General features: G+C 44.0%; 1 long non-coding RNA gene across 1 annotated transcript; it reads right to left on the reverse strand.

The window, feature by feature from the left end:
* Positions 1–11,134: 11,134 nt before the first annotated feature.
* LOC126527021 (uncharacterized) lies at positions 11,135–14,974 on the reverse strand. Its single transcript, XR_011890116.1, has 3 exons — positions 14,730–14,974; positions 12,501–12,565; positions 11,135–11,534 (listed from the first exon to the last, which is right to left on the reverse strand). It is a non-coding gene; the product is annotated as an uncharacterized lncRNA (long non-coding RNA).
* Between the last annotated feature and the right edge of the window lie 3,215 nt (positions 14,975–18,189).

The following is an 18,189-nucleotide window of genomic DNA, read 5'->3' on the forward strand; positions in this document are numbered from 1 at the left end:
GTACTTAGATTTAGGTGCACGTTGAAGAACCCCAGGTGGTCCAAATTTCCGGAGTCCTCCACTGCGGCGTGCCTCATAATCAGAAAGTGGTTTTGGCAAGTTAAACCCCATAATTAAATTAAAAGGATGAGAACAGGTACGTGGCTTACCTCCTTCCTGCTATCAGTGTCCTGCAGTTATGTCTTGGATCACTGGAGCATCTCAGGCTTTTAGATTTGTGCACCTCTCTTGGAAGTCTGACCCGTGATTTTCTCCTACAGTAAATTCCTCTCTTCCTCTGTTTCAAAAAGTGCTTCAATGAGAGAGAGTGAGGGAGGGGGACCTATCTCTTCCCTCTCTCACTATCTTTCAGTCATTCCTGGAAGCACTTATAAGGAGCTTTCATAGAAGGACAAAGCTGCTGCTCCAGTCTATTTGGCTTGGTGCATCCTACGATTTCTTTGACACAAGTTTTCGGCCATCAAACGCTTATGTTTCTGTTTTATATATATGTGACTCATATACACCTATCTTTGCAATTGTAACACGTGAAGTCTTTCTTGGGTTGACTAATACGCAGCTTTATATTAAATTACATTACAGATTTGGCCACCTTTTCCAGGAATTTCAATGTTTGCTGGTGTCCTTTGCAGTTAGCTATCTTAGTCTGAATGCCTAACGACTGAAGAGTGCCAGGACGTCACCAGATCTGGTCGACAAATTGAAGTAGTGCTTAAATGGCTATCGGGAGCACCTTCGCCTAGCCTCGGCAACAATGAAGCACTACACTTCCCAGAGGAACCAGAACGTGAGAATCGCAGCATTGAGTGGCCACAACCTTGTCAAGGATGGTGGTAGTCATGGGCTGTCGAAAATAGAAAGTCTGACTATTTAGGTCGGCAGTCGCTCCGCCTAATTGTCTCTTGCAACATTGCAGTGGTGTGTCGCATGTCCGTCAAACCAGTCTTTTTGGAATGCAACAAGACTTGAATATTTTTGCAGGCTATAACTCACTCTTCTGGGAATTCAATCTGTTGCAGGCACGCATGCAGGTCTTCTTTTTATTTTACTGTTTATTGAGCAGAATGACCTTTCACCTTGTTATTTTGGGCAAGGCCACAGAAAGTGTTTAAGAGGAAGCTTTAGCTTGGCCCCTACTTCGACATGGCCTATTCAAATACATGTAAAACGCAAGAACGCTTTTCTGAGATAACCCTTGGACCAAGTTTAATGAAGTTTGATGCATTTGAGAGAGAAAGTTAGTTTTAGAGCCTGAATTTTGTTACAAGAATTTTATAGTTTTCACAAGTTAAAAAAAAATAAATAGACGTACCAAGTTTATAAATTAATAGCTCCACATCAAGAACAGATATTGCGGTTCTGTAAATGGCATCCATTAGATCATTCAAAGCGGACAAATTCGATATGTCAATTTATATCTTACGTGGATTTGTTACGTTGCGTACAAGGATTCTGCAAAAGCAGTATTTCCATATTACTGAATTTTTTCAGATTCATGTGTAACGTATTAATTTGGTCCACTTTATATGTACTATCAGATGCGATTCACACAATTGTGATATCATTTTTGCTTGCCGAGTTAAGGAGTTGTAAACATTATAGTTTCATTTTCTGAAAATTTTCGCTTTTGCCACTTCTTAATAAAAAAATTACGCTCTAATTAAAAAATTCGGAACCAACAGTCACTAGATTTCAGCTTTTCATTTAAATGCAACAAACCTCGCCAAATTTGGTGCAGTGGTTGTCGAGAAAAACGAATTCTCCTTTTACATGTATTTAGATAGGAGCACCCGAGCTAAAGCTTCCTCTTAATGTCTCCTCTCTGTTCATGCAGTATAGTTGTGAGAACTGGCTCACCCCGTCTTATATAACAATGCTGGTTAATATATATGTTAGCAGATCCTATCGTGAGCAAGGTGTTCGTGCGTTAAAACACAGCCCTTCTCTCCAGTACACATCAAGCAAGTTTCCAGTGTATATATATACATATAGCTGCAGATGCCTTTGCAAGAAGACAAGGGAAGATTACCAAAGAAAATTTTGAAAAGCAATTCTTATTAGTGAAAATAAACATTTGAATGGCTGCAGAGTGCACATTGAAAGAGCCAGTTCAGCTCATTATATTTAGCGTACTTATGCAATGTCAACAAAAGTAGGTAGAAGGCAACATTAAAGTAATAGCTTACATTTTTTTTGTAATTGCTTAGTTACATTTCTGGTGCTGTAATTAGTAACCATAATCAATTGCATTTCTGAAAGAAACAAATAATTGTAATTGGTTACTTGTATTGTGTAATGTGTACAAGTCTGAAGAAGATCAATTTCGACGGTAAAATTGATTTTGTAGTTTCTGTTACTGTCAACACAACAGAAAATTCGTTTACAGACTATTTCTCTGTGTTGTGTGTCATTAACATAAAGTTTACTTGAAATTTCTCGATGGCAGAGTCCCGCATGGTGTATATTTCGAGTTGACTCATTGCGCAACCCGATGTGCGCTGCGGGTCATCGTGAAGGGCAGATAAGACGCGGGAGGCCTTTAGTCTGCGACACTGTCATGCAGTTGAGGCTGTGGCTGCACAATATCAGTTTGGAGCTTTATTTGCTTTTTGCGACCACACAAGGCGGTCTTACGCCCTTCCATCTAGTAAACGCACACACAAACTTGGCGGGGGCTTGCCGGCAGTTGCCGTCTGATCACCCGCATACCCAAACTCTGCTTCATAGAGCGTAGGTTAGGGCGTGTTGGTATTCCATAACAGGTTTTTTAGCGCCCGAAAAGGAACGTGGCCGTCAATCTAGATTGACGTCATGCATGTGGCCGTCAATGTAGCCCGTGAAAGCCCGATTGCCGATGTAGTCTACTGGTACAAACATTTTAAGGTCAAACTTTCTGCAAAGACGTGCCACTGCACCCTCCGGATAGCCCTAACTATTGCACCGTTCCACTTTGTTGGAGTCGGCGACAACATTCTGGTTTGATACGTTTGATGCCGAAAAGACGTGTGCAATTAAGTTGCTAAAGAAACTGATTAAGTTACTGTGTATCTGGCAATAAGGTGACTCAGCACTAATTGCTTCATTTTACTAGTGTAGAAGACTTACTGAAAAAAATAACTATGTAGTTACGCTCAAGTTGATTGACAAGTCACATATATAGAAAACAATCATTAAGCACATAATTAGCAAAGTGGCACACTTGCCTTCAAAAAAGTGTTGTTAATTGAAGTTCGAATAGAATAACTTACTCCTATTTTTCGCAGGCGACCTGTATGCTGTCAATGAAAGACTGGCCAAAAAAGAAAAAAAGAAAGCTATGCGTGCGGCTGGTGGGGCGCAGATAATTCTGGGCGCAGATAATCAAGGGTTAAGTTATTATTGCGATAGCGATTGTAGGGATACTCCAGGCGAATTTTTGCCGACGCCGTGATGTTCCGTATAAAGTTCGAGGGCGATGAGGCCCTACCGCGCATCGCGCCGTTGCCGTATGCTGTAGGTGCGAAAGAAAGCACGAGTGGGTGAGCGTAGTAGGGGGGGTGGCTTGTTGAGCACAGGGCTTGATGCTTACCGTCTTTCCGCTCGCCCAGTATCCTACGCGCAAGACGGCGGGAGAACGTGGGGCGGCAGGGTTAGCGCGCCATAGGGGAAAGGGGGTAGGCAGGGGAGGGCGAGCACGACCGTCGCTGCTCGTGGCGCGGCTGGGTACGAAGATTACGCGAGCCTATATTGCTTGTGGCTTTGTGTGCGCTGTGTTATCGCGCGTCTAGCCTTGGAGGTCGGTTGATCTCAAGTTTCGATGACGCGCTGAAGCTATACTCGCGGACAACTTGGCAATGGTTCTAGAACGCTAGAGCCATGCCTAGAACCATAGCAATGAAGCGAAGGCTACAGAACCAAACTGCGCGAGTGCTACCGCTAAAGAATACAGTCCCACAGGTGCGTTCGTGTTTTCTGCATGAGAAAAAAAAAATACGTTGCTTCATTTTCTACATGAAGCTATTGGAAGGAGAACGCAGCACACACCAGATATATACTTTTTTTTTACTTTATACTTTGTCATATCGCGTTTTTCGACGCCTGAGAACGACGCAGCTTTTACGTGCACCTTAAAGGCAAAATGGCGTCTCCGCCTTCAGGTGAGCGCTCGTCACGTTCTTACTCTTCCGTCTACTCGCCACAGAAGCTTGTGACGAACTTCACGAACAAATGGTTGTCTAAGCAGACGAAGCAAATGGTATGCAGCGTTTGTGCTGCAACCCCGCGTGCCCATCCGGAGCTCACCACCGTCGCCGGGCGTAAAATAGTGAGCCAGCTGACCGGCGTGAGTGTGCGTTCCGTGAGTAGGATAAGAGCAGAGGCCCTTCGAGGTCCGCTGCTATCTCCAAAGCTGAGAAGACCTGACTTCAAGCTGGGAAGAATCACTGAGAAAACTGGAAGGACAGGAATGCAGCTTTATGACAGCTTCACGCTTGGTGCCTTGAGACGCAAGGTGCATCAATATTTCATGCGTAACGAGCTGCCTACGTCGGCGAAAATCGCCAAGCATGTGTCAACTGACCCCGACATGCAGATGCCCGGTGTGAGTGAAAGGACTGCGCCAGACTGCTAAACCACATTGGCTTCGCTTTCCGGAAGTGGAAACAACTCTGCGCTCTTGGAAATGAGGACATATGCCGTGTGACGCACGAAGTACCTGTGGACCATGACCTGGGGACATGAAGAAAGCAAAAAAAAAGTAGAAGGTATGTTCACCAAGCGCACGTTCATTACATGTCACTTTGTGGAATATGGCGGGCCTGAAGTAGCGTCTTAGAACGCAACGCTAAAAAGCTTATTATTAACATAATTCAGTTTTATACTGACCAGCTAAAGGCAGAGCTGCTGGAGCTTGTGGATGAGTATGAGCACAAGTATATTGGGTACAAAATTGACACCCTCGTTAAGCAGCTGGTCACGATTTAAGGTTGCCGCCGTATCACTCCAAATTCAATACAATAGAGCTAGTTCGGAGCCAAGTGAAAGTACGTGGCTGCAAATGACGCAACATTGATACTCGATTACGACAGTGCTGCACGACCACGGCATGCGTCTATAAATCCGGCCATATTTTCTCTTTTCTTGTGTGCACAGGTTCTGCCTCCGATGTACAGTGGTCTTCAATAATAATAAATCCTTAATGTTTTAACTCGTTACGGATAAGATGCGCCGCGAAACATGTCTGAGCTCATTAGAAAAGTCTCCAGTGATGTATTTACCCTAATGGCTGCGTCTTCATCTTTTTGGCTCACGCTGGTTTGAATAATGTGCGAGGCACTCAAGAAGTAATTATATCTTAATCCTTGCATTCGCCAGACAATATTGCGGTAGTGTCGAAAGTGAAAAGGTGCACCGATTTACAAGTAATGCAAGAGAAAACAGTTTCGTGCCTCTAACGCAGGCCATTATGCCATCGTAAGACACCATCGCATTTTAAACGAAAAATGACAGCGACATTTTTCACGTGTCGCCGTGATGTACTTGCCCTGGGTTCATAGGTGAAGTTTGGTATCGACGCTTGCAAAAAAAAAAAAAAAGCAGAAATAAATACATAAAATAAGATAAATAAGACGTACGTTTGCGGTAGAATTATCGTTCGGGTGTTTCATTGATGATGCAGTGTTACGCTGGCTTCCTTTTATGTCCGCGGTGGAATTCCAAGCCGCATATTCATGCAACACTAGTTGACTTCAGTGATCACTTAATCGGGCAGGTCTTATATATGCAATCCTGCGCGCAGGCGTATATGCTTTGTTGAACACGTACAAGATTTGGGGAATAGATGCTGCACACTTGTGGCACTTAAGTATACTATCCGAACTTTATTATAAGGCAACTCGCATGTTCCTTCCTTTTTTTTTTTTCAGTGCTCGTGCGCAAGAAACGCTGCTAGAAAAATGAAGCGTGAAGCCGCTGAGGCACTTAATTTATTTTAAAAATGTGCCTCGGCTTGATACTATTAGGTCGTAATCCACAATCGAAACGTGTTTTCGTGCTTTGCAGAGGCACTTTGTTCACAAATTATGTATACTTTGCCTAAGGCTTGGCTAACGAATACATTTGGTATGCTTCACAGAAGCCGTGTTCACAAGCGAGGCGCATTTCTTAGTCAAATACATTGGCGCCATCTTGAGCTAAAATTCCGGCCAAACATTATTCAACCGTCCAAATAATCGTGCCGAGAAACATTGCGTCATCGCATTGCACATAGAAGGCTTTGAACGTATTTGTTCGTTTTCGCCGCGCAACAGAAACGACCTCACTTAAATTTTTTTTAAATTGTTTCTAAATGTATGTGAGGATGCGTTTTTAAAGTGCTGGCACTTCCTCTGCTCTGATGTGTAATATAAAGAAGATAAATATTCAGCAAGGAATAAAGCCATAGCGACCGACACACACACGCGCGCACACACACGCACTGTATAGACAAGACAGCTATACTCGGCAACTCGGCTTACGAATGACCGGCCGCCTTCGCTAATGATATGTCTAGCGTCACGATTGGTCGGAATCTGCTCTTATGAATAATTTTAACGCGAGAAATTTTGGCATATACGGGCCCTGAAATAGTGTGCGGTATACATTAAGCTTCACGACGTGGAAAAACATTTTCATGCAGGAATTGGTAAGCGAGGTAAAGGAGGTGGAACTGCGCTCATGTGAAAAGAATCGAGATCGAATAATGGGACAGGGTTGGCGAAAGTGACGACAATATTCAAAGCCTGGTAATAGAGCTTGGCTTAGTCACGAGCACAAGCTCCGAAGGTAGTGAAGGTGAGACAAGTGCCCGGGAAGAAATACCCTGAGTGTTTTGCTTCTCTTGGTGTTCTATTTGGCGAAGGGCGCTTACAAAATATTCAAAGCCTGGTAATAGAGCTTGGCTCAGTCACGAGCACAAGCTCCGAAGGTAGTGAAGGTGAGACAAGTGCCAGGGAAGAAATACCCTGAGTGTTTCGCTTCTCTTTGTGTTCTATTTGGCGAAGGGCGCTTACAAACTATAAGCTTTTTTTCTGATTTTCAGCTCTTTTCGCCCTCTCACTTTTGTCGGTATTTGTTATCTCGTCGAACTTTGTGTTATAGTTAATATTCGTGTCCTCATTTATGTCTCGTAAAATATTGTCTACTGCTGACTGCAGGCGTCAAAAAAAAAAAAAAAAGAAAATGTACATTGAAGCTTCTCAAACATTACTCCACTGATAAACTCTTCATTTTGTCATCAGCTCATTTTACCTTTAGGTCACTATTGCAAATAGCGTGAGTATGTAAGCTGAATCTCTGATAAAACTGACATAGTATTACTGAAACAAAGCGAAGTATAAAGCTGTGACACGTGCCACATCATGAACATCACTATGACATGACTACTCGTATTTCTTGCCCTGAAATTTTCCTCACTAGTTAAATTATTTACCTGAGGTCGACACAACTGAAAAGCCTAACATTGTCGATTCGCTGTTAGAAAACCTTGCTAAATTATCTTTTGTCTGCCTTCAAACATGCACAGGAGCTGTGGAAGGTTGACAAACCAACACTAAAATCGAAACGTGCTCCAAACCGGACTACTTCGCTTAGGACTACACGCGCAGGAGCTCTGCCCCCGTAGTTTTCCCTTCATTGCCAATAAAAGTTATGCGTTCGGCGAAGCAACATTGTCGTTAAGCGAAGCGGGGAAGGAGAAAGGAGGCGAAGCGTCGCGGAGGAGGAGGCCAGCGGAGGCGCGCTGGGTTGACCACCTCTGGCAGTTGCTACGCGTTCTCTATGCGCAATAGACCTACCGCGTTCGTCTCGTGATCGAGAGGCCGAGCGAAAAGGACGGAGCAGCGATGCAAGCGGCGGGCAGGCCGAGTGCGAGTCGATGGACCCCGAAGTCGTCGCCAAGCGCCGGGCACGAGCTGAACAAGTCCGGCAAAAGGCGCGGGCTAGGCGTGTCCAGGAGACTCTCGAGGAACGTGCTAAGCGACTTGCCACAATGCAAACGTTCTACGCGCAATTCACAAAAAGGGAATAGTACCCATACGCTGGCGCGTAACACACGTTCACGAAGTGAAACGTCACTGTAACTTTTTTTCTTCTCCACGTCAATGATGTCGTTCGGCGAGAGTGGAGAAGTATTTCAATAGACACATTTCACCGCCACTACCACTAAGATGGCGTGCGTTCTTCGGCCGTCTCGTTTTCTACGTGCTTTCGCTTCGCCACTCTCGGCCATTCTGAACGCGCAGCGCGGCGTCTTTGTGCCTCTGGGAACAAGAGCTTGAATGCGCAACTAAAACTGCCTTGCACCGTCCGCCAGGCAAACAACAGAACATTTTCAACGACAGGATCTTTAAACGATCTCGCCACTTCGTGGCTATGGCGCTGTGCTACTGAGCTCCAGGTCGAGCCTTCGATCCCGCACGCGGCTGCCGCGCTTCGATGGGAGCCAAGTGCAAAAAAAAGAAAAAAGATGCTCGCCTATTTAGATTTAGGTGCATAATAATAGGTGCACATTATGGGGTATTGACCAAATTGGGGATGGAATTAGGCGGCTATTAGTAATTCTGAGAAAACTTAAATAATTGGGAAATAAGCAAAAGAATAGAAAAAAAAAATTCTACGAGGAATCTCCTCTGGGAGTTATCTGTATGATGCGTAAGCTTTTCGTAGTAATGATGTGGTGCTTCGGCATCGTATGCTGGTGTGTTTCGTAAATTGCGAGAACGACCGCGAAAGAATCGTGAAACGGATAAGCGCGGTTGCAACACGGAACTGTTGATACCTGCGTGAGATGACGTAGAAGAGGCGAGTATAGAAGCAATGTTCACTCGTGTTGCTGTAGTTTCCCGCTCTGCGTAGACATCGTTGAATTATTTCTGGCGTAATGTTTATTGACACCGATACTCTGCATTTCTGCGTTTCTGTTCTTCTTCAGTAAGCGGCTGCGGTCGTCTTGGTGCTATTACGGTAAATGCTACAGCGCTGCGACGACACGAACTGCTGCGGAATTCGGGGCAGCGTGAATTGGTGAGGCAATGCAAACTACCGCAGGTGGCGGCGCCAGGTGCGCTAATGACGTTCCGATCATTATAAGCCATTATCGCTCTATAGCCTCTTATCCATCTGCGTCGAACAATTATCAACCGTGACCAACCGCACTGCGGCGGCGGCTGCGCATGGCCTGGCCGCGCGGTGCCCTATATATTGAGAGCGATCTGTGATTAGGATACAGTGCGGCGAGTGCTGATAGCCTCGTGTGCGCTGTGTGTGGATGTGTTCTCGCCGCTTAGTTCGCGTTGAAGCGAGCGGCAGTACAGAGGTCAATTAGCTCGCTGCTGCGGGCCCTGTATTGAAAGCGATCGTCTTACGTGGCAGACAGACGAAGGAACGGACGGATATTTTTTCACACGTTGGTTAGGCATAGAAGTGCTTACGCATTTAAATAACAAATAAGGTTAAACTGAACTAAAATTATTTTTGAAACAACTATAAGCTGTTCAATGGCTGCGGAGGAGGCTCCGGGAGAAAGAATTTCAGGAGTTCCAAATTCACTTGAATTTTTCTAAATGTATATAAAATGCTTTTACTTGCATGTGTAAATCGTCTACGCAATAACAAAGAAATGGTCAATTGTCTCATCTTCACCACATAAAGGACAGTGCGGAGAGGGAGCCAGATGCGGATGGAATTAGAAGGCGGTTGGTAATTCCAAGAAAATTGGCAATTGCCGACGAAGGACGTAGTTCTTGATGAAATTCCATTCGCGGTGTACCGTTAGACTGGCATTGTGTTGTACTCTTCGGTTTTACGTGCCAAAGCCACGATTTGATTATGAGGCGCGCCGTAGGGGGGGGGATTCAGGATTAATTCTGACTACCAGGGGATCTTTAACGTGCCCCCAATGCACGGGACACGGGTGTTTTTGCATTTCGCTTTCTTCCAAATGCAGTCGCCGCGAGCGGTATTTGATGGATGGATGGATGGAAGTTATGAGCGTCCCCTCTGGAAGGGGGGGTGGGTAGCGCCACCAAGCTTTTGCCATATGCTTTTGCTATTTTACTGACTAATGTCCTACCTAGGTTAAAACAAAGAAAACAACCACGATGAATTCCCATAACCAAATTTTGTGACCCCTATTGTGAACTTTGTTTTTTGTACGTCTCCGTTTTTTGCCGTTTCCCTGCTTCTCTTCCACCAATCTTCCAATCGCCCCTTACTAATCTATATTGCGGACATGTTTACTTTTCCCATGCTCTCGCTGAATCCAAGGGCTTCAAGGAGGCCAGTGGTGTCTAAATCGACCGCTGGGCAGATATCTTCACATTCTAATAAAACATGCTCCATCGTTTCCCTAGTTTTAACGCAGCAAGCACATGCTTCTTCTTCCTTCTTATATCTCTCTTTATAATTGCATGTTATAAAGCATCCTGATCTCGCTTCGAAAAGTAAGGAGCTTCCCTTTGAGTTATCATAAATTGTTTCTTTTCTGATTTCGTTTTTTCCTCTTAAGTAGTTACTCATGGCTGGTTTCTTTTCCATTGCCGCCACCCATGAGATTATTTCAGCCTCTCTGACTTTCCGCTTGACGTTCTTTGTTGCTGTGTTGCTCACCCTACAGGCCGCATACTTGCTGGTAAACTTCCTAGTTCTTTTCCTCAACACAACACTTCTACTCATTTGCACATACTGAAATCCAGGAACGACTATTGCAGGAGTAGGTACAAGTCTAAAGTACAAAAAGAGTAAACATGGTTATAGCAACGCAATGATTAATATTTGCAAAAAAAAAAAAAAATAGAGGAAGTGTTATTAGCCTGCATTATCAGCTAGTGCGGCGAGAAGTTTATATTATGGGAGGGAACGAATATTGCCAGCTAGAGAATTCCATAAGTACGTGGACCAAAGTATGGGGCCAATGCAAACAAAGTTGAAACCTATCTTCTTGTTTTTCGATTGATTCATTATTAATTTTAATCCGATCCGAGGACAAAGCAGGCGCACAAGAGAACACGAGAACACAGAGCGACAACAAAATTTACAAGCATTTAAAAAAAAGATGGAAAACAAATTCAAAATGTGAAGCAAAACAGATCAAATTTGATGCGGAACCGACCAACACACGTTCTTGTTCCACGATATGACAGTTGCTTTATTGTGTTGCGACCAAAAAAAGGTAGTCGAAGCTATCTACGCGTTGCGGATTTTGTCCGCGCCAGCACTAGCTACAAAGCCTCCTGCCGCGCCTCCCACAGCCGCAGGAACGGCTGCAGAACCGGCTGCACGACCAGCTTGAACACCGGCGCGGACTGCATGGACAATTGCACGGACTCCTATGACGATGAGGTGAAGGAAGTAGCCCTCTTCAGTTTCTTCGCCGTTAGCCGAGCTCTTGAGGGCCTTGAGGGCTTCGACGAGGTCTCCTCGCTCATTCGCGGCGATAGAGTGGGTAAGCTCTTCTTCCAGTAGCTTCTCGAATGCGTGCGCATTCTTTTCCGGTTTGCTCAATGTAGCGGCTTGAATTTCTGCAGTGTACAGAGGAAAGAGCGCTGAAAGTTGACACACACGCAGTCACGGTAGATTACTGTCCAAGGACATTCACTGGCTAAATAAAGCTTGAAGGGATTTTCAGCTTCAAGATTACATCTAAAGAAACCCGTAAAATGCACAAATGCGCTCATGTCATTGAACTTATTGCCTAATGCCGAATTTAAAAGATAAATTGCCGGAATTTTAGAAGTAGATTTCTTATGTGCTGTTCTGTGCACCGGGTATCCCAACTAAATTTTGCCATGATTAAAAATTTGATTTTATTAGCCTCGCAATTCCTACTACTCTCATTTAAAAGTAATTACGCTTAATTAATTATAACGAGGAGCATTACGGGAACGGCGCTCACTTTATGTTGATGTGCGTTGTTCATGCCATAATAAAGTTTTTTTTATCGTTGTGCACCAATAGATTTCTGAATAAGTTTGATAACATTTAATTAACATAGCTATGATCTATAAGGTGTCAGTGCAAAATATGGGGGTGCTGGGATGTCGCTATATGATCGAGAGCGGTGTTTCGAGCAACCTAGGTATCTTGTGGTCCTTTTTTTTTCGACAAGAAATTAAAGCGAGGGAAATTTTAAGAATATCGCGTGGTGACGCACACACGCGTTAGGGATTGCATTGCTCCGCTGCTTCATTGTCGCATTAACAGTGAGATTATTTCAGTTTTTTTTTAGCCGGTGTGATATAACTGTTTCGTGTCGCCGGCACCCAGTCGTAAAGGATGAATAAGTGCTCCAAGCGTCTAGCTGTTTATTTCTATCCCATTCAATTATCTATTATCTAGTCTCTTTCATCTTTCCCTTCCTACAACCTGCAGATGACTGTTTCTACCCGCCTTCTAGCACCGCGTGTCAGTCATTGCTTCGTCTGGTGACGACTCGAACGAAGAAGCGCCTAACAAACATACAGCACGCGTCATGTCTTGTCACTTACGGCATAGATGTCCGCAGATGACCAAGGCCAAGACCACGTAGGCTTTCATGGTGGTTAGGAAGAACCTAGAACAGTTTTCAGCAATGTTCATTAATATACGCCATGTGCGAGGTTCAAGATAGTATAACGTGAGCGATACTCTTGTGTTGCGTATATTGGTTGCTACGCTGCTGAATATTTCAGCGGTGTCTAATTGTTTGGTTAAGAATAGTGCTGCATGTAGTTCAGTGATCTCTTTCTTCCATTAACGTTCCTGAATTCTATTGATCGGGTTGCTTGTGCATTGATGATGTACATTTTCGCAATCCAGGTACTCTCACGGACATACACTTGTGGAACACGGGCAGAGCGAGAAAGCTTAATTTGCTAGTGGGAAGCATTCGCATTAGTGTGGTGGAGGGACTATAATCGTTGCATTGCTGCGCGCTATTGCCGGAGGAGTGCCTCAACCTGGCACAATTTCATTTTTTTGTTTGCGGCAGTCGTGGTCTAGAAATTTCTCTCCCTGACTGTGAATTCGCAAGCAATATTGCAAGGAACATAGAATTCGTCTTCAAGCAGCGATTACTTAGGTAAGATGCTTTCGATTTGTAATGAGGCGGCGCTGTATGTCGACTTGCCGTGAACGGATGAAACGTATATCTTTCCTCGCCCTCCGCCAAACAGATCTACTTTATTGTCCTTCTCCATTATTTCACTCCTATTGCCTTGTATATTCTTTTAGCCGCTCTCCATGGATGCCATGAAGTCAATAGAATATTTTGGACCTCCGCGCTTCGGATTGGCGGCATTAAATGGTATTAAATGGCATTGATGGCATTAAATTTCATTCAGTTGTGTCAATGGCTTGCTGAAGCAGCCAGCCGTGGATAGAATCTCAGATGTCAAAATTCAGCTCGTCGCACTCAGTCCTCGAGCATCTAGCCTTAGCCTCGAAAGGTAAAGCGCTTCCCTTGCAGTAGTCAGAAAAGATTTCCTTCTGGCTAGTTGGTTCTGCATGATTAAAAATGTAACACTTCTTAATTTCTCCTTATCCGTATCTGTAGGACGGGCGCCGTGCGGGAGTCAGCCGAATCTGCTAATCTCATAACTCCGTCTATTCTGCCCTCGACTGAGTTCTTATCACCTTCAGCACCGAGAGTCGCAAGCGGGGGCGGGGCCCCCGTCTCCCTGAAGTCAAGAGATCCAGTGCCACCCGCCACCTCCCAAGAACGGACGATCGATGTTAACTGAGCGGAAGGTAGCCACGGAAGTTTAAAATGAAATAATAAGTCGGTCATGTTTAAGCGGTATTTAAAATATTAGAGAACGGGAGCGCGACCTAAAGTTTGTTGGGATCCTGGGTCTCAAATGACGAGCGACGAAAAATATAACCCATCTGCAGATTTTCGAGAATTGCTATATATGATGAAATATTCAAGAAAATTTTCATTAGGCACTCAGAACGGTGAGATTGCCCGTCATAATAGTCTGTACATTATTATGACGGGCCCCCTCACAGTTGAGCTGGTAAAGTGAGGAGGGTCCCTTTTTATTACATCGCATGTACAAGGTTTCGCTGGTCAGTGGTTGGCCCATCTCAGTGCAGTGGGGCGCACAGTAACAACGTACCATTATTCATTGGTCTGCGGCCGCTGAAGCGGTATCTACTTAAGTCCCCCCTCCCCCCCTTCCCTCCGCAATCCCTCTAGGCTACGCGACGGGTCGCTTCGCTCCCCTTCGCAGGATCCTCAGTGTCAGGTGGGGCGGTGAAGCATAGAGAAAATAACAAGCACTGCAGAAGTCATACGAGGAAGTTAATAATGCAGCAATGTTTAAAAGAAATTGCCCAAGACACGTTTCAAACCCAGGGCCCCACAATCATGAGGCCAACGCTTTTGCGCAGCGCCATTAAACCAGACTGATACTACAAGGGTTCTGGACCGGCTGCTGCTACACCGTCGCTATATACTGTTATGGCTGTCGTGAGGGGCCCCTATACTATATATAAAAACAGTTCTTTTTCACTAATATATCTTGGTGGTGGTTCACTAAAGTTTCGGCTGTTGACCACTAGGAATGTACACTGGAGTAGTCACATAGCCGTGCAGGTTATATAAAATTTCCGAATCCATGCTAAAGTACTGTACACCTTTAATTGACAACTGCAATTGATATAGGTATATTTTAGTACATGCTCGACGTAGCGAAAATCAAAACGCAATATCTTTTTGCAAAGATTCTCCTTACCTGGCAATATGCAGCAGTCCAATTATGAAAAAAAGACAGAGGACTAGCTAGTGCTTCTTACACCTGTCGCAGGAATCGATGACGTACGAGAAAGATCTAAAGCGAGCTGCCATTTTACACAGAGGGCAAAAGCAGTAGGGGCTTCAACTTTTGTTTACGAAGGAGGTTATCGAAAATGATAACGCAAGCCACGAAGTCGGCTTGAATGCGCTATCATCTGTAGATTGCCCGCAGGGGCGTTTTCTTTACACCTAGCTTTACTGACGCCTCTACTGACAGCGCTTGTGTTGAGCGCTTCATGTGCAATCGTTGTCTATTTGCGACGGTCGCCTCTTCGTTCCCTTTTCAGGTTGTATCTGTTCCGCGTTGTTCCATATCATTGCTTAAGCAAGTTTCCAACTGCCGTCATTCTAGGGCGGCTCTGACAACCTGGTCCTAAATTTTGGCACACCTCCCGTCTGAAAAAAAGTTGGTAGCTTTTGGTTCAAGTATATTGTTTTTATCTACCCAGTGTGAACAGCATTAATAAAATGCACTCCGCAGGCCTTGTTTTGTCATGTTTGGACAATAGTCTTCACTTAAGTTTTCTAATACAGTTCCAGTAGCTTTTTTTTGTTTATTGTGCGTTAAATAAGATTGCCAGTCAAAAAAGTTTCGAGTCATAAATACGCTAAATTTACACCCCAGAAGATAGCCACAATGAACAGATTCGGTTAATTTACTGCTGCTGTTGCTGCTATAGTAAGTTATTTAAGGCGCTATGAGGCTTGCCAATATATTTTTCTAGAGTACCGAGGCCGAGGACTTTCATTTAAAACAAAAAATGAAAAATCAGAACTATCATGGCGGTCTCTTATCGATACGCTGGCCCCAAAGAACTACTCAAATAAATTGGCACAAGAGCTATACAGAAGACAATGTGCAACTTTAAAGCCACTTTAAGAAACTACACTGTAAAATATATTTCCTTAAAGCAACACAAATTTTCTGGCAGCTGCCTTGCCAGATAATTTCTGTAAAGCTCCGTTTTCTATTTTTTTTCTGTAATTTCACAAGTTCTTCCTGTTTCACATTCACAGCAATTTTGTGTTTAAAGACAGTTATCTGTTTTGTATCAGAGAAAAAGTTCTGTTTTCTGTTTGCATTTTTCTGTTACTTCACATTTTTTTCTGTTCCACTGTGCAGAAGTGTGACGTGTAAAGGCAATTTTTTGTCGTGATTAATAATGGACAAACCCGGACTCGAAACCAACGCTTTGAAATGGCATTTCTCTTCGTGGGGACAGTTGCCGCTCTCACCAAGAGAAATGTTTTTGTCGAAACGTTGACTCCAGTCGATATTCCTTCTACGACCACTGTTTAGCACTCCTAGCCTCCATTTTCATGTGAACTTCTGTCATGTTTGAGTTTTCTATCGCGAGTCACATAATCGTTATAAAATAAAAAAATATAATCTACATGCAGCTGGTCTCAAAACGAAAATTAGGCTTTGGGTTCAAAGCTGGAAATATTCGACTGCAGCACAAAAAACAAACGTCACACGTAGCGCTCGTGTGTGCCTCCGTTTTTACTTTACTCAGTTTTCTTGCGCTGCTGTTAAATATCGTCCACACTTTTTCTCTCAGTGACTGTAATGTAATTTAGGACATTGTAGAAGAAAACAAATTTTTGTTTAATTTTACATCAAGAGATCACTGGACAGATAAATATGAAAACAGTAATATTAATAGAACTGCTTATGCGCACTATAGGTTCAGAAAACAAGCAGCATCGGTTTTCGTCCAGGCGTTATAACCGCTTAAAAGTAAGTTTCCCAGGCTATAGATAAGCTTCCGCTTGCCATGGATCGGACGCGTAGGTAAAAGAGGAAGAACAGCAAGAAGTACATGCCCTTTCAATGTAAGGCAAGCGAAGTAAATCAATACGCACGTCTTTGTGTATAAGATGGACAATGTACAGAAGTCCCCTACCCTGTCACTAAATTTGTTTCGAATTAGTCACGGAATGTGTTCATGCGCAAATCTGCGACACACAATAGCATCAAGATGGGTGCGCATTGTGTATGAGGCATCATGGCAGGTGTGCATTTTGTCACAGTGTCCAGATATTGTGAAGCGCCCATAGGAGAAATTTGCGTATTTTCAAAATGCAGATACAATCGAATGCTTTTTTGAGGTAAAAAGGAATTGTTGTGTAATGTCGAATATTGGTTTAACCATCGTAGCTGACTGGCAATATAGCAAAACTCTTCTCACTTGAAAGCTCTCCCCTGAAATCTAATTTCACTCTAAGGCATTTTTTTTCAGTGAATGAATTCTGGTCTGCTACATGCCAAAGCTACGATCTTATTATGAGGCACGCCGTAGGGGGGGACTCCGGATTAATTTTGATTACCAGGGGATCAATGAACATGCCCCTAATGCATGGGACAGAGACGTTTTTGCATTTCTCCCCCATCGAAATGCGGTCGCCGCAGCCGGGATTCGATACCGCGACCTCATGCTTAGCAGAGCAACACCATAGCCACTTAGCCACCACGGCGGGTGTGTGTGTGTTTCTTTTCCTTTTTTCTATAAGCCAAGAAACCAGATATTTGATGGAGTCATGTGTGGCAAAGAGCAGGTGGCAGGGCTAGCACTATGATAAATGATGCTACAAAGAGCCATGCTACAGTTTGTTTCGTACAAAAAGAGAAAAGTGTTTTATGTTAAAGCAAGAAAAACTGATGGCTAAGGAAGCCACATGAAAACAAAACAGAAATAGCGAACTTCTTACTACAGTGCAAGAGAACCAGCTTATATGTCAAACCATAATGGTACTGAAAAAAGAAAAAAATCTCAAAGTCGCCTCGGCATTACGTTGTTGAAGACTTTTGCTTTAAAACTCTCTCGTGAAGACACCGGATTATAGAGACAACTTTTGGTGCGAGGCCGTGCTGCTTGCTTGGGCGCTGGGCCTTGGTTCCTCTCTCAGGGCATCATGGTGCGATTGACCCGAAAAACAACAGTAGTGCTTTAATATATATATGGCAGTAGCATAATTTTACAGAGCTCAGTGAAGCGTTTTAGCACAATACTTTTTTGGGGAAGAGTGCATGGTCAACAAGGCCCTGCAATGTGTGCGTATGTGAATATCACGTGAGAGGCCACTTCCAAATAATGTTAATACCAGCCAGACGATTTCGTTTCAGGTAACTGCAGACTATTAGTCCATGGCCAGTCAGTGGCACTTATACACTTTGAAACAAACAGCACTCACCTTGGGACAACATGTACACGCCCCCCTCCCCCCCGCCCACACACACACACACAAAACAAACGCACACACACAACAGACAGACACAACCCTCACACGCACACAATACGTACGCAATTCAAACATGCACACGTACACAATGCACACACACACAATACACAGACACAACATACACACACAAACACACAACACAGACAGCTCCATGT

The sequence above is a fragment of the Dermacentor andersoni genome, chromosome 9 (assembly GCF_023375885.2).
Source record: "Dermacentor andersoni chromosome 9, qqDerAnde1_hic_scaffold, whole genome shotgun sequence".
NCBI classification, from domain to species: domain Eukaryota; kingdom Metazoa; phylum Arthropoda; class Arachnida; order Ixodida; family Ixodidae; genus Dermacentor; species Dermacentor andersoni.